Here is a 16,331-nt window from a genome sequence, read left to right as displayed (position 1 = left end):
ACATGGGCCAGCATCCCTGTGAAACGCTTTCGACACCTTGTAGAGTCCATGACCCAACGAATTGAGGTGCAAGCCAATATTAGGAAGGTGTTCTTAATGTTTTGTACACTCAGTGTATATCACACGTTATAAACTGGGTGGTTCGAGACCTGAATGCTGACAACTGTGGTATATCACGGGTATGACAAAACATATTTTTACTGTTCTAATTACGTTGGTAGCCAGTTTATAATAGCAATAAGGCACCTTGGGGGTTTGTGGTATATGATCAATAAACCACGGCTAAGGGTTGTATCAGGGCACTCCACATTGCTTTTAGCCGTGGTATATACCACACCCCCTCAAGCCTTATTGCTTAATTATACCATATATCAGTGTACCACAGGCATTTCTCCCCTTACTTGCCATGGGGTGCATCTCAATAGTATTAAGTATCTTCTTCTAATCTCCTCTCGTTCATCTACATTGATGTGAAATAAACAAACAGAAGCCTGCATCCCCTGTGGGTGTCCCAGACCAGGATTGAAGAACATTAGTAGTGATGGAGGAGAGGAGACAAGGAGAGGAAGGCAACTGTATTGAGATACACCCACAGAAAGAAGAGTGCAGTCTTCCCCCTGGGATCTAGCAGTGATTTATAAAAGGGCATAAGCAATACCGCTTACGCTGAGTCAGACTACACTCTGCACACCTCACTGCATTCAGCATGGTTGTCATGACAACAAAACAAAGGCAGCCAGACAACAGATAATAGGTGTGTGCGTTTCATCACTCAAGAGGATGTCTCAACAATGTGCGTCCGAAATACTGAAATAGCCTACTCATGGCCAGTGTAAAGTTAGGCCAACTGTGTAAAGTTTAGGATTCCAATAGTTCGCCATGTTGGCACCTAGAGTTCTAAAACAGTTTACATTCTAGCAAGAATCTTACAACATTATTGTTATGGAGTGTTTGATGCCAACATGAAGGATAACCTAGCTGCTGAAACAAACTCTCCGAGAGAGTGTGAGGGAGAGGGTGGGGGTGAGTAGAACTTGTGACTGTTAATCCTTAGTGCTGAGCGTGACAGTATTACCTCCATTCCTCCCAGAACAGAACAGACAGACTGATGTCAGGAGCTTGTTACTTTGATCACAGCCCACAGCAGGAGACTATTCAGTGAACTGCATCCCTCACAGCCTTGCACATCATGTAGAGCAGATGGGATTCCCTATTCCTATTTTATTCACGCAAGAGAATGTCTGTTCTACACTATCCATTTCTATCTGGATGTTAGGTATGCTTGCAGTCACCCCTGAAAAATCCCCAGCGCAAAATGCAGGACAGTGAACCCAAGAAAATTATTTTCCTATCCCACTCACTGACTACAAGCAAGAAAGGAGCCCCCTCTCTACCCAACCCCGCTCTCCCCACCCAGACCTGTTCAGAAAACTGCATTTCCCATGAAGCTGTGAAGTAAACACAGTATAAGTAGTATCTTTGTCTCTGCATTGTTGGGAAGCATTTCACTGTTAGTCTACACCTGTTGTTTACGAACCATGTGATAAATAACATTTGATTTGATTAATGCAACTTTAATAACAACCCATCAATCAGAATTAAACAAGAATGAGGCTAAATGTCTCTGGACAGGCAACTGCATGAGTTCATAATGGAAGGGATAATCCTGATTCAGACACGCCACAACATGCTCAACCAGGAAATAAAAGGCTGCTAGCCTACTTTATAAACATACCACGAAGCCTACGGATATGAGGAGCGATTGGATGAAAACAAGGGGCCTGGATGTAGCCTAGGCCCAGTTGGACACAATTCACAGACTTGTGTTCATTATCGGACCTCTAGTAACAGACTAGGGGCCTACAGTATGTAATATTTTACAAATAAACTGATTTTCCCTGGATTATCTGTAACCTTAACCTGGTCTAATGTAGCCTAGAAGGATAGAGTTAGGTAACAGACATATCCTATGTATACAATCTACAGTATATGTGATCCTTTTTAGAGCATGGTGCTTGTGATGCCAGGGTAGTGGTTTCGATTCCCGGGACCACCCATACGTAAAATATATGCACGCATGACTAAATTGCTTTGGATAAAAGCATCGGTTAAATGGCATATATTTATATTGATTTCCCCCATGCTAGATTGCGGAGACGTAATTTATAGATCGGCAGGTAAGGGTGCTCTCGAGCGGCTAGATGTTCTTTAACCTTCGGCCATCAGATTTGCCACCAATGCTCCTTAAAGAGCACATTACTGCACTCTACACTCCTCTGTAAACTGGTCATCTCTGTATACCCGTCGCAAGACCCACAGGTTGATGCTTATTTATAAAACCCTCTTAGGCCTCACTCCCCCCTATCTGAGATATCTACTGCAGCCCTCATCCTCCACATACAACACCTGTTCTGCCAGTCACATTCTGTTAAAGGTCCCCAAAGCACACACATCCCTGGGTCACTTGTCTTTTCAGTTCACTGCAGCTAACAACTGGAACGAGCTGCAACAAACACTCAAACTGGACAGTTATCTCAATCACATCATTCAAAGACTCAATCAGGGACACGCTTACTGACAGTTGTGGCTGTTTTGCTGTTGTCTGTGCCCAATAATGTTTGTACCATGTTTTGTGTTGCTACTGTGTTGTCATATGTTGCTGCCTTGCTATGTTGTTGTCTTAGGTCTCTCTTTATGTAGTGTTTTCTCTCTTGTCGTGATGTGTGTTTTTTCCTATATTTATATTTGATTTATTTTTAATCCCAGCCTGTCCCCGCAGGAGGCCTTTTGGTAGGCCGTCATTGTAAATAAGAATTTGTTTTAACTGACTTGCCTAGTTAAATAAAGGTTAAATAAATATATTTTAAAAAATAAGGAGGAATCCTTTTAGCCTTTCCTAAAGGGAGTGCTTGTATTTCTTGTCATGGGCCTAGAACAGCAAGGTTGTTATCCTATACTGACACTAGAGCTGGGACGATAAACTGAAAATGATCGACACCGACCACTTATCGTGAACATTTTGCTGATATCGGTCATTACATAAATATCCTATAGGGTCCTACTAGAGAAATGGGAATTATGAAATTATATAAATTTGCTAATATGGGTTATTGTTTATGGGACAAGTGATTGCTACAGCATTCAAAGTAGTTGTGTTAGTTTTAAGGGTAATAAAAAATAATAACTGTGGTACACATTAAATGTTATAAGCGTATCGTTAAATGTATTGTTATCGTGATAATTCAATGAATTTAGCTGGATATGGATTTTTGGCCAGCGCTAACCCGACACCCTGGTATTACAATTAAATAAACTAACCTCATCTAACCAACACCCTGGTATTACAATAGGCATATTAAATAAACTAACCTCATCTAACCGACACCCTGGTATTACAATAGGCATATTAAATAAACTAACCTCATCTAACCGACACCCTGGTATTACAATAGGCATATTAAATAAACTAACCTCATCTAACCGACACCCTGGTATTACAATTAAATAAACTAACCTCATCTAACCGACACCCTGGTATTACAATTAAATAAACTAACCTCATCTAACCGACACCCTGGTATTACAATAGGCATATTAAATAAACTAACCTCATCTAACCGACCCGCTGGTATTACAATAGGCATATTAAATAAACTAACCTCATCTAACCGACACCCTGGTATTACAATTAAATAAACTAACCAACACCCTGGTATTACAATTAAATAAACTAACCTCATCTAACCGACACCCTGGTATTACAATAGGCATATTAAATAAACTAACCTCATCTAACCAACACCCTGGTATTACAATTAAATAAACTAACCTCATCTAACCGACACCCTGGTATTACAATAGGCATATTAAATAAACTAACCTCATCTAACCGACACCCTGGTATTACAATAGGCATATTAAATAAACTAACCTCATCTAACCGACACCCTGGTATTACAATTAAATAAACTAACCTCATCTAACCAACACCCTGGTATTACAATAGGCATATTAAATAAACTAACCTCATCTAACCGACACCCTGGTATTACAATAGGCATATTAAATAAACTAACCTCATCTAACCGACACCCTGGTATTACAATAGGCATATTAAATAAACTAACCTCATCTAAACGACACCCTGGTATTACAATAGGCATATTAAATAAACTAACCTCATCTAACCAACACCCTGGTATTACAATTAAATAAACTAACCTCATCTAACCAACACCCTGGTATTACAATAGGCATATTAAATAAACTAACCTCATCTAACCAACACCCTGGTATTACAATTAAATAAACTAACCTCATCTAACCAACACCCTGGTATTACAATAGGCATATTAAATAAACTAACCTCATCTAACCGACACCCTGGTATTACAATAGGCATATTAAATAAACTAACCTCATCTAACCAACACCCTGGTATTACAATAGGCATATTAAATAAACTAACCTCATCTAACCGACACCCTGGTATTACAATAGGCATATTAAATAAACTAACCTCATCTAACCAACACCCTGGTATTACAATAGGCATATTAAATAAACTAACCTCATCTAACCGACACCCTGGTATTACAATTAAATAAACTAACCTCATCTAACCGACACCCTGGTACTACAATTAAATAAACTAACCTCATCTAACCGACACCCTGGTATTACAATAGGCATATTAAATAAACTAACCTCATCTAACCGACCCGCTGGTATTACAATAGGCATATTAAATAAACTAACCTCATCTAACCGACACCCTGGTATTACAATTAAATAAACTAACCTCATCTAACCAACACCCTGGTATTACAATTAAATAAACTAACCTCATCTAACCGACACCCTGGTATTACAATAGGCATATTAAATAAACTAACCTCATCTAACCAACACCCTGGTATTACAATTAAATAAACTAACCTCATCTAACCGACACCCTGGTATTACAATAGGCATATTAAATAAACTAACCTCATCTAACCGACACCCTGGTATTACAATAGGCATATTAAATAAACTAACCTCATCTAACCGACACCCTGGTATTACAATTAAATAAACTAACCTCATCTAACCAACACCCTGGTATTACAATAGGCATATTAAATAAACTAACCTCATCTAACCGACACCCTGGTATTACAATAGGCATATTAAATAAACTAACCTCATCTAAACGACACCCTGGTATTACAATTAAATAAACTAACCTCATCTAACCAACACCCTGGTATTACAATAGGCATATTAAATAAACTAACCTCATCTAACCAACACCCTGGTATTACAATTAAAAAAAATAACCTCATCTAACCGACACCCTGGTATTACAATAGGCATATTAAATAAACTAACCTCATCTAACCGACACCCTGGTATTACAATAGGCATATTAAATAAACTAACCTCATCTAACCGACACCCTGGTATTAAAATAGGCATATTAAATAAACTAACCTCATCTAACCGACACCCTGGTATTACAATTAAATAAACTAACCTCATCTAACCAACACCCTGGTATTACAATAGGCATATTAAATAAACTAACCTCATCTAACCGACACCCTGGTATTACAATAGGCATATTAAATAAACTAACCTCATCTAACCGACACCCTGGTATTACAATAGGCATATTAAATAAACTAACCTCATCTAAACGACACCCTGGTATTACAATTAAATAAACTAACCTCATCTAACCAACACCCTGGTATTACAATAGGCATATTAAATAAACTAACCTCATCTAACCAACACCCTGGTATTACAATTAAATAAACTAACCTCATCTAACCAACACCCTGGTATTACAATAGGCATATTAAATAAACTAACCTCATCTAACCGACACCCTGGTATTACAATAGGCATATTAAATAAACTAACCTCATCTAACCAACACCCTGGTATTACAATAGGCATATTAAATAAACTAACCTCATCTAACCGACACCCTGGTATTACAATAGGCATATTAAATAAACTAACCTCATCTAACCAACACCCTGGTATTACAATAGGCATATTAAATAAACTAACCTCATCTAACCGACACCCTGGTATTACAATTAAATAAACTAACCTCATCTAACCGACACCCTGGTACTACAATTAAATAAACTAACCTCATCTAACCGACACCCTGGTATTACAATAGGCATATTAAATAAACTAACCTCATCTAACCGACCCGCTGGTATTACAATAGGCATATTAAATAAACTAACCTCATCTAACCGACACCCTGGTATTACAATTAAATAAACTAACCTCATCTAACCAACACCCTGGTATTACAATTAAATAAACTAACCTCATCTAACCGACACCCTGGTATTACAATAGGCATATTAAATAAACTAACCTCATCTAACCAACACCCTGGTATTACAATTAAATAAACTAACCTCATCTAACCGACACCCTGGTATTACAATAGGCATATTAAATAAACTAACCTCATCTAACCGACACCCTGGTATTACAATAGGCATATTAAATAAACTAACCTCATCTAACCGACACCCTGGTATTACAATAGGCATATTAAATAAACTAACCTCATCTAACCGACACCCTGGTATTACAATTAAATAAACTAACCTCATCTAACCAACACCCTGGTATTACAATAGGCATATTAAATAAACTAACCTCATCTAACCGACACCCTGGTATTACAATAGGCATATTAAATAAACTAACCTCATCTAACCGACACCCTGGTATTACAATAGGCATATTAAATAAACTAACCTCATCTAAACGACACCCTGGTATTACAATTAAATAAACTAACCTCATCTAACCAACACCCTGGTATTACAATAGGCATATTAAATAAACTAACCTCATCTAACCAACACCCTGGTATTACAATTAAATAAACTAACCTCATCTAACCAACACCCTGGTATTACAATAGGCATATTAAATAAACTAACCTCATCTAACCGACACCCTGGTATTACAATAGGCATATTAAATAAACTAACCTCATCTAACCAACACCCTGGTATTACAATAGGCATATTAAATAAACTAACCTCATCTAACCGACCCGCTGGTATTACAATTAAATAAACTAACCTCATCTAACCGACACCCTGGTATTACAATTAAATAAACTAACCTCATCTAACCGACACCCTGGTATTACAATTAAATAAACTAACCTCATCTAACCGACACCCTGGTATTACAATTAAATAAACTAACCTCATCTAACCGACACCCTGGTATTACAATTAAATAAACTAACCTCATCTAACCAACACCCTGGTATTACAATAGGCATATTAAATAAACTAACCTCATCTAACCGACACCCTGGTATTACAATAGGCATATTAAATAAACTAACCTCATCTAACCGACACCCTGGTATTACAATTAAATAAACTAACCTCATCTAACCGACACGCTGGTATTACAATAGGCATATTAAATAAACTAACCTCATCTAACCGACACCCTGGTATTACAATAGGCATATTAAATAAACTAACCTCATCTAACCGACACCCTGGTATTACAATAGGCATATTAAATAAACTAACCTCATCTAACCGGCACCCTGGTATTACAATAGGCATATTAAATAAACTTACCTCATCTAACCGACACCCTGGTATTACAATAGGCATATTATATAAACTAACCTCATCTAACCGGCACCCTGGTATTACAATAGGCATATTTAATAAACTAACCTCATCTAACCGACACGCTGGTATTACAATAGGCATATTAAATAAACTAACCTCATCTAACCGGCACCCTGGTATTACAATTAAATAAACTAACCTCATCTAACCGACACCCTGGTATTACAATTAAATAAACTAACCTCATCTAACCGACACCCTGGTATTACAATAGGCATATTAAATAAACTAACCTCATCTAACCGACCCGCTGGTATTACAATAGGCATATCAAATAAACTAACCTCATCTAACCGACACCCTGGTATTACAATTAAATAAACTAACCTCATCTAACCAACACCCTGGTATTACAATTAAATAAACTAACCTCATCTAACCGACACCCTGGTATTACAATAGGCATATTAAATAAACTAACCTCATCTAACCAACACCCTGGTATTACAATTAAATAAACTAACCTCATCTAACCGACACCCTGGTATTACAATAGGCATATTAAATAAACTAACCTCATCTAACCGACACCCTGGTATTACAATAGGCATATTAAATAAACTAACCTCATCTAACCGACACCCTGGTATTACAATAGGCATATTAAATAAACTAACCTCATCTAACCGACACCCTGGTATTACAATTAAATAAACTAACCTCATCTAACCAACACCCTGGTATTACAATAGGCATATTAAATAAACTAACCTCATCTAACCGACACCCTGGTATTACAATAGGCATATTAAATAAACTAACCTCATCTAACCGACACCCTGGTATTACAATAGGCATATTAAATAAACTAACCTCATCTAACCGACACCCTGGTATTACAATTAAATAAACTAACCTCGTCTAACCAACACCCTGGTATTACAATAGGCATATTAAATAAACTAACCTCATCTAACCAACACCCTGGTATTACAATTAAATAAACTAACCTCATCTAACCAACACCCTGGTATTACAATAGGCATATTAAATAAACTAACCTCATCTAACCGACACCCTGGTATTACAATAGGCATATTAAATAAACTAACCTCATCTAACCAACACCCTGGTATTACAATAGGCATATTAAATAAACTAATCTCATCTAACCGACCCGCTGGTATTACAATTAAATAAACTAACCTCATCTAACCGACACCCTGGTATTACAATTAAATAAACTAACCTCATCTAACCGACACCCTGGTATTACAATTAAATAAACTAACCTCATCTAACCGACACCCTGGTATTACAATTAAATAAACTAACCTCATCTAACCGACACCCTGGTATTACAATTAAATAAACTAACCTCATCTAACCAACACCCTGGTATTACAATAGGCATATTAAATAAACTAACCTCATCTAACCGACCCGCTGGTATTACAATTAAATAAACTAACCTCATCTAACCGACACCCTGGTATTACAATTAAATAAACTAAACTCATCTAACCGACACCCTGGTATTACAATTAAATAAACTAACCTCATCTAACCGACACCCTGGTATTACAATTAAATAAACTAACCTCATCTAACCGACACCCTGGTATTACAATTAAATAAACTAACCTCATCTAACCAACACCCTGGTATTACAATAGGCATATTAAATAAACTAACCTCATCTAACCGACACCCTGGTATTACAATAGGCATATTAAATAAACTAACCTCATCTAACCAACACCCTGGTATTACAATAGGCATATTAAATAAACTAATCTCATCTAACCGACCCGCTGGTATTACAATTAAATAAACTAACCTCATCTAACCGACACCCTGGTATTACAATTAAATAAACTAACCTCATCTAACCGACACCCTGGTATTACAATTAAATAAACTAACCTCATCTAACCGACACCCTGGTATTACAATTAAATAAACTAACCTCATCTAACCGACACCCTGGTATTACAATTAAATAAACTAACCTCATCTAACCAACACCCTGGTATTACAATAGGCATATTAAATAAACTAACCTCATCTAACCGACACCCTGGTATTACAATAGGCATATTAAATAAACTAACCTCATCTAACCAACACCCTGGTATTACAATAGGCATATTAAATAAACTAACCTCATCTAACCGACCCGCTGGTATTACAATTAAATAAACTAACCTCATCTAACCGACACCCTGGTATTACAATTAAATAAACTAAACTCATCTAACCGACACCCTGGTATTACAATTAAATAAACTAACCTCATCTAACCGACACCCTGGTATTACAATTAAATAAACTAACCTCATCTAACCGACACCCTGGTATTACAATTAAATAAACTAACCTCATCTAACCGACACCCTGGTATTACAATTAAATAAACTAACCTCATCTAACCAACACCCTGGTATTACAATAGGCATATTAAATAAACTAACCTCATCTAACCGACACCCTGGTATTACAATAGGCATATTAAATAAACTAACCTCATCTAACCGACACCCTGGTATTACAATTAAATAAACTAACCTCATCTAACCGACACGCTGGTATTACAATAGGCATATTAAATAAACTAACCTCATCTAACCGACACCCTGGTATTACAATAGGCATATTAAATAAACTAACCTCATCTAACCGACACCCTGGTATTACAATAGGCATATTAAATAAACTAACCTCATCTAACCGACACCCTGGTATTACAATAGGCATATTATATAAACTAACCTCATCTAACCGGCACCCTGGTATTACAATAGGCATATTCAATAAACTAACCTCATCTAACCGACACGCTGGTATTACAATAGGCATATTAAATAAACTAACCTCATCTAACCGACACCCTGGTATTACAATTAAATAAACTAACCTCATCTAACCGACACGCTGGTATTACAATAGGCATATTAAATAAACTAACCTCATCTAACCGACACCCTGGTATTACAATAGGCATATTAAATAAACTAACCTCATCTAACCAACACCCTGGTATTACAATAGGCATATTAAATAAACTAACCTCATCTAACCGACACCCTGGTATTACAATTAAATAAACTAACCTCATCTAACCGACACCCTGGTATTACAATAGGCATATTAAATAAACTAACCTCATCTAACCGACACCCTGGTATTACAATTAAATAAACTAACCTCATCTAACCGACACCCTGGTATTACAATTAAATAAACTAACCTCATCTAACCAACACCCTGGTATTACAATAGGCATATTAAATAAACTAACCTCATCTAACCGACACCCTGGTATTACAATTAAATAAACTAACCTCATCTAACCGACACCCTGGTATTACAATTAAATAAACTAACCTCATCTAACCGACACCCTGGTATTACAATAGGCATATTAAATAAACTAACCTCATCTAACCGACCCGCTGGTATTACAATAGGCATATTAAATAAACTAACCTCATCTAACCGACACCCTGGTATTACAATTAAATAAACTAACCTCATCTAACCAACACCCTGGTATTACAATTAAATAAACTAACCTCATCTAACCGACACCCTGGTATTACAATAGGCATATTAAATAAACTAACCTCATCTAACCAACACCCTGGTATTACAATTAAATAAACTAACCTCATCTAACCGACACCCTGGTATTACAATAGGCATATTAAATAAACTAACCTCATCTAACCGACACCCTGGTATTACAATAGGCATATTAAATAAACTAACCTCATCTAACCGACACCCTGGTATTACAATAGGCATATTAAATAAACTAACCTCATCTAACCGACACCCTGGTATTACAATTAAATAAACTAACCTCATCTAACCAACACCCTGGTATTACAATAGGCATATTAAATAAACTAACCTCATCTAACCGACACCCTGGTATTACAATAGGCATATTAAATAAACTAACCTCATCTAACAGACACCCTGGTATTACAATAGGCATATTAAATAAACTAACCTCATCTAACCGACACCCTGGTATTACAATTAAATAAACTAACCTCATCTAACCAACACCCTGGTATTACAATAGGCATATTAAATAAACTAACCTCATCTAACCAACACCCTGGTATTACAATTAAATAAACTAACCTCATCTAACCAACACCCTGGTATTACAATAGGCATATTAAATAAACTAACCTCATCTAACCGACACCCTGGTATTACAATAGGCATATTAAATAAACTAACCAACACCCTGGTATTACAATAGGCATATTAAATAAACTAACCTCATCTAACCGACCCGCTGGTATTACAATTAAATAAACTAACCTCATCTAACCGACACCCTGGTATTACAATTAAATAAACTAACCTCATCTAACCGACACCCTGGTATTACAATTAAATAAACTAACCTCATCTAACCGACACCCTGGTATTACAATTAAATAAACTAACCTCATCTAACCAACACCCTGGTATTACAATAGGCATATTAAATAAACTAACCTCATCTAACCGACACCCTGGTATTACAATAGGCATATTAAATAAACTAACCTCATCTAACCGACACCCTGGTATTACAATTAAATAAACTAACCTCATCTAACCGACACGCTGGTATTACAATAGGCATATTAAATAAACTAACCTCATCTAACCGACACCCTGGTATTACAATAGGCATATTAAATAAACTAACCTCATCTAACCGACACCCTGGTATTACAATAGGCATATTAAATAAACTAACCTCATCTAACCGGCACCCTGGTATTACAATAGGCATATTAAATAAACTTACCTCATCTAACCGACACCCTGGTATTACAATAGGCATATTATATAAACTAACCTCATCTAACCGGCACCCTGGTATTACAATAGGCATATTTAATAAACTAACCTCATCTAACCGACACGCTGGTATTACAATAGGCATATTAAATAAACTAACCTCATCTAACCGACACGCTGGTATTACAATAGGCATATTAAATAAACTAACCTCATCTAACCGACACCCTGGTATTACAATAGGCATATTAAATAAACTAACCTCATCTAACCGACACCCTGGTATTACAATAGGCATATTAAATAAACTTACCTCATCTAACCGACACCCTGGTATTACAATTAAATAAACTAACATCATCTAACCGACACCCTGGTATTACAATTAAATAAACTAACCTCATCTAACCGACCCGCTGGTATTACAATAGGCATATTAAATAAACTAACCTCATCTAACCGACACCCTGGTATTACAATTAAATAAACTAACCTCATCTAACCGACACCCTGGTATTACAATAGGCATATTAAATAAACTAACCTCATCTAACCAACACCCTGGTATTACAATAGGCATATTAAATAAACTAACCTCATCTAACCGACCCGCTGGTATTACAATTAAATAAACTAACCTCATCTAACCGACACCCTGGTATTACAATAGGCATATTAAATAAACGAACCTCATCTAACCGACACCCTGGTATTACAATAGGCATATTAAATAAACTAACCTCATCTAACCGGCACCCTGGTATTACAATAGGCATATTAAATAAACTAACCTCATCTAACCGGCACCCTGGTATTACAATTAAATAAACTAACCTCATCTAACCGACACCCTGGTATTACAATAGGCATATTAAATAAACTAACCTCATCTAACCGACACCCTGGTATTACAATAGGCATATTAAATAAACTAACCTCATCTAACCGGCACCCTGGTATTACAATAGGCATATTAAATAAACTAACCTCATCTAACCGGCACCCTGGTATTACAATTAAATAAACTAACCTCATCTAACCAACACCCTGGTATTACAATAGGCATATTAAATAAACTAACCTCATCTAACCGACACCCTGGTATTACAATTAAATAAACTAACCTCATCTAACCAACACCCTGGTATTACAATAGGCATATTAAATAAACTAACCTCATCTAACCGACACCCTGGTATTACAATTAAATAAACTAACCTCATCTAACCAACACCCTGGTATTACAATAGGCATATTAAATAAACTAACCTCATCTAACCGACACCCTGGTATTACAATTAAATAAACTAACCTCATCTAACCGACACCCTGGTATTATAATTAAATAAACTAACCTCATCTAACCAACACCCTGGTATTACATAGCATATTACATTAACCTCATCTCACCAAATATCTAGCATTGGTTGAGTAGATGTGAAACCGGAAAATAGTTGATCTACAGCCAGACAGGTTAGCTGACAACGTCACGAAAACAATGCACTAACTCTTTTTGACTCTATGCATACACACTGGACTCTACCCACACACACTCCAACACATACACACGCTCACAGGCACACTGTCGCCACACACACACACTCATCACATATCATCTATCCTGTTAACAAGTCACTTTACCCCTACCTATAAGTACATATCTACCTCGATTACCTCGTACCCCTGCACATCCACTCGGTACTGGTACCCCATGTATATAGCCAAGCCATCATTGCTGATTTAATCCTTGTGTTAAATTTTTTTCTACTTTATTGTATTCTGCATTGTTGGGAAGGCCTCGTAAGCATTTCACTGTTAGTCTACACCTGTTGTTTACTAAGCATGTGACAAAAATATACGTTTACATGTCAACGATCCATTGATTCTAAGCCAACCCCGCCTGTTTTGCTCCATGGTTGCGAATGCATAGATTTTTTTTGCTAAACAAGCTTTTGGGAGTCATTTATGGAGCTCTAGGGAGTCATTTATGGAGCTCTAGGGAGTCATTTATGGAGCTCTAGGGAGTCATTTATGGAGCTCTAGGGAGTCATTTATGGAGCTCTAGGGAGTCATTTATGGAGCTCTAGGGAGTCATTTATAAATCATGAGAATGGTTACGGTAGTAGGAGAGAGAGACTGAAGCAGGAGAGGGGAGAGGTACTGCCCTTCACAGGGCCTGACGTGATTCCATCTCCCTCAGTCAAGATGGAGTCCAGTCCCAGAGCTCCATGAACAAACACACACGACCTCATCACAGAAAGAATACAGACAGAACAACTCAGAACTCAGACTGAATGCAAACGGAACCCAGACAAAACAAAAAGACTGATGGAACACTCCAATGGGTTGTTCTATTTCAGGGGATGTTCTGCAGCCATTTTGCCTGTTATCTTTATCATCAAACCACCATCATCATTCTGGCCTCTAATCACCCCTAACCACAGATAAAGGGTCAGATATTTTCCAACCCCTAATGGTGAAGGCTATGATTGGGGGTAGGGTAATCTGGTCCTAGATCTGTGGTTAGAGCCAACGCACAGTACATGGTGCTGCTGTTGAAATAAAACTCCCATAAGGCCTAGAGTTACCTAAAGCATCACTGAGCATCATGATAGACGCTGCACTGACTACATCACTGATGACATAAGCCTATGCAGCTTGTCAGACATGTCATAGGGTACTCTTTAAAAAAATGGTGAGACAATCTATCCTATGTGAGGTGCAGTCTGGGTGACAGTTGTTCATGCCTGGTCTAAGATTGGCTACCAACATTCACAATCTGACACTTTCAAAACATACATTTACATTACACATTCTGTCTAATGACACGGACTGTCTGATTTAGAAATATGGAGGCACAAATAATTATGCATTAAAGCTGGAGAACACAAAACTAGTCTGGCGGGATAAATACATAAATAAATGAATAATAACAAAACAAGGAGCCAAACAAAACATGTAACATGTTAGGTCAAGGTCCAATGTCTTTAAATTAAGAAATTATTTATAAAACGAACATTTCGATTAGGTTGTTACTGTAGGCGTAATAGAGAATGACAGTTGGCCAGACAGAATAGCAGCCTATGCGACGGCTTCTCTCCGTCTTCACTGTTCATTGGTGTTCCTATCCTACTGCACGGAAAGCTAAGCTCTGCTAGTGTTAAAGCAAAACAAACACTGTACAAACAAAGCCAGACTTGACACATTCGATGCGTGACATTACGCATACACACTCTACTTGTCCTGTGTGTTAAAGGACCATCAAACATGTTTAGGGAAGAGCGTTCCCGGATGAAAGCTTCACATGACATGTAGATTAATGTAGACATGCAGAAATAAAACAAATGAGACATGTGCGAATATGTCAACTATGGGATACACCCGTTTGGGGTTTTAAACTCCCTTTAACAGAATGGATGTCACATGCATACATCGGACCGTTTTAGCAGCTAATGGTTTTACAGAAATGCAGCTAAACAGATTGGCAATGGCTGCATTTAATTAAAGTAGAAAGATTGTTTCAAACTTGAATCGATTGAATACAATGTTAAGGGCAGCATCAATTTGAAACATTTGAACAATAATCGTGGGGTAAAATTGCCTAACTTTACCTAGCTAGCTATCTCGTAAGGATCTAATAAATTACGACTACTTACGGTGCAAGAGTCTATTTTGTATTCTTTCTCTCGGATGTCTTTGTTGCTGTCTCGATTCTCAATGTAACCGAGCAGCTTTTTCTGGTCACGCCAGCGGTGTGTTGTATGCTGGGCAAAACGTCAGAGGAATATGTGTATGTGCGAATTAAAATGTACGGAATCTTTTAAGAAGGCAGTGCAGAATTCCATTTGGTCTGATTCGATATGAGCCACAGTCCCAGGAAAGGCGGCG

At 37.2% G+C, this 16,331-nt stretch overlaps 1 protein-coding gene across 1 annotated transcript in view; it reads right to left on the bottom strand.

Annotated features, from left to right (window-relative positions):
• The window catches only part of LOC129840737 (calcium-binding protein 39-like), a 26,191-nt gene extending 9,860 nt beyond the window's left edge, over positions 1-16,331 (bottom strand). The window contains exon 1 of the mRNA XM_055908877.1: positions 16,100-16,331. The gene's annotated coding sequence lies outside the window, so the exon portion shown is untranslated. The remainder of the gene's footprint in view (positions 1-16,099) is intronic.

Source organism: Salvelinus fontinalis, chromosome 41, assembly GCF_029448725.1.
Source record: "Salvelinus fontinalis isolate EN_2023a chromosome 41, ASM2944872v1, whole genome shotgun sequence".
Classification (NCBI taxonomy): domain Eukaryota; kingdom Metazoa; phylum Chordata; class Actinopteri; order Salmoniformes; family Salmonidae; genus Salvelinus; species Salvelinus fontinalis.
This window is presented reverse-complemented; position numbering and strand designations above follow the sequence as displayed.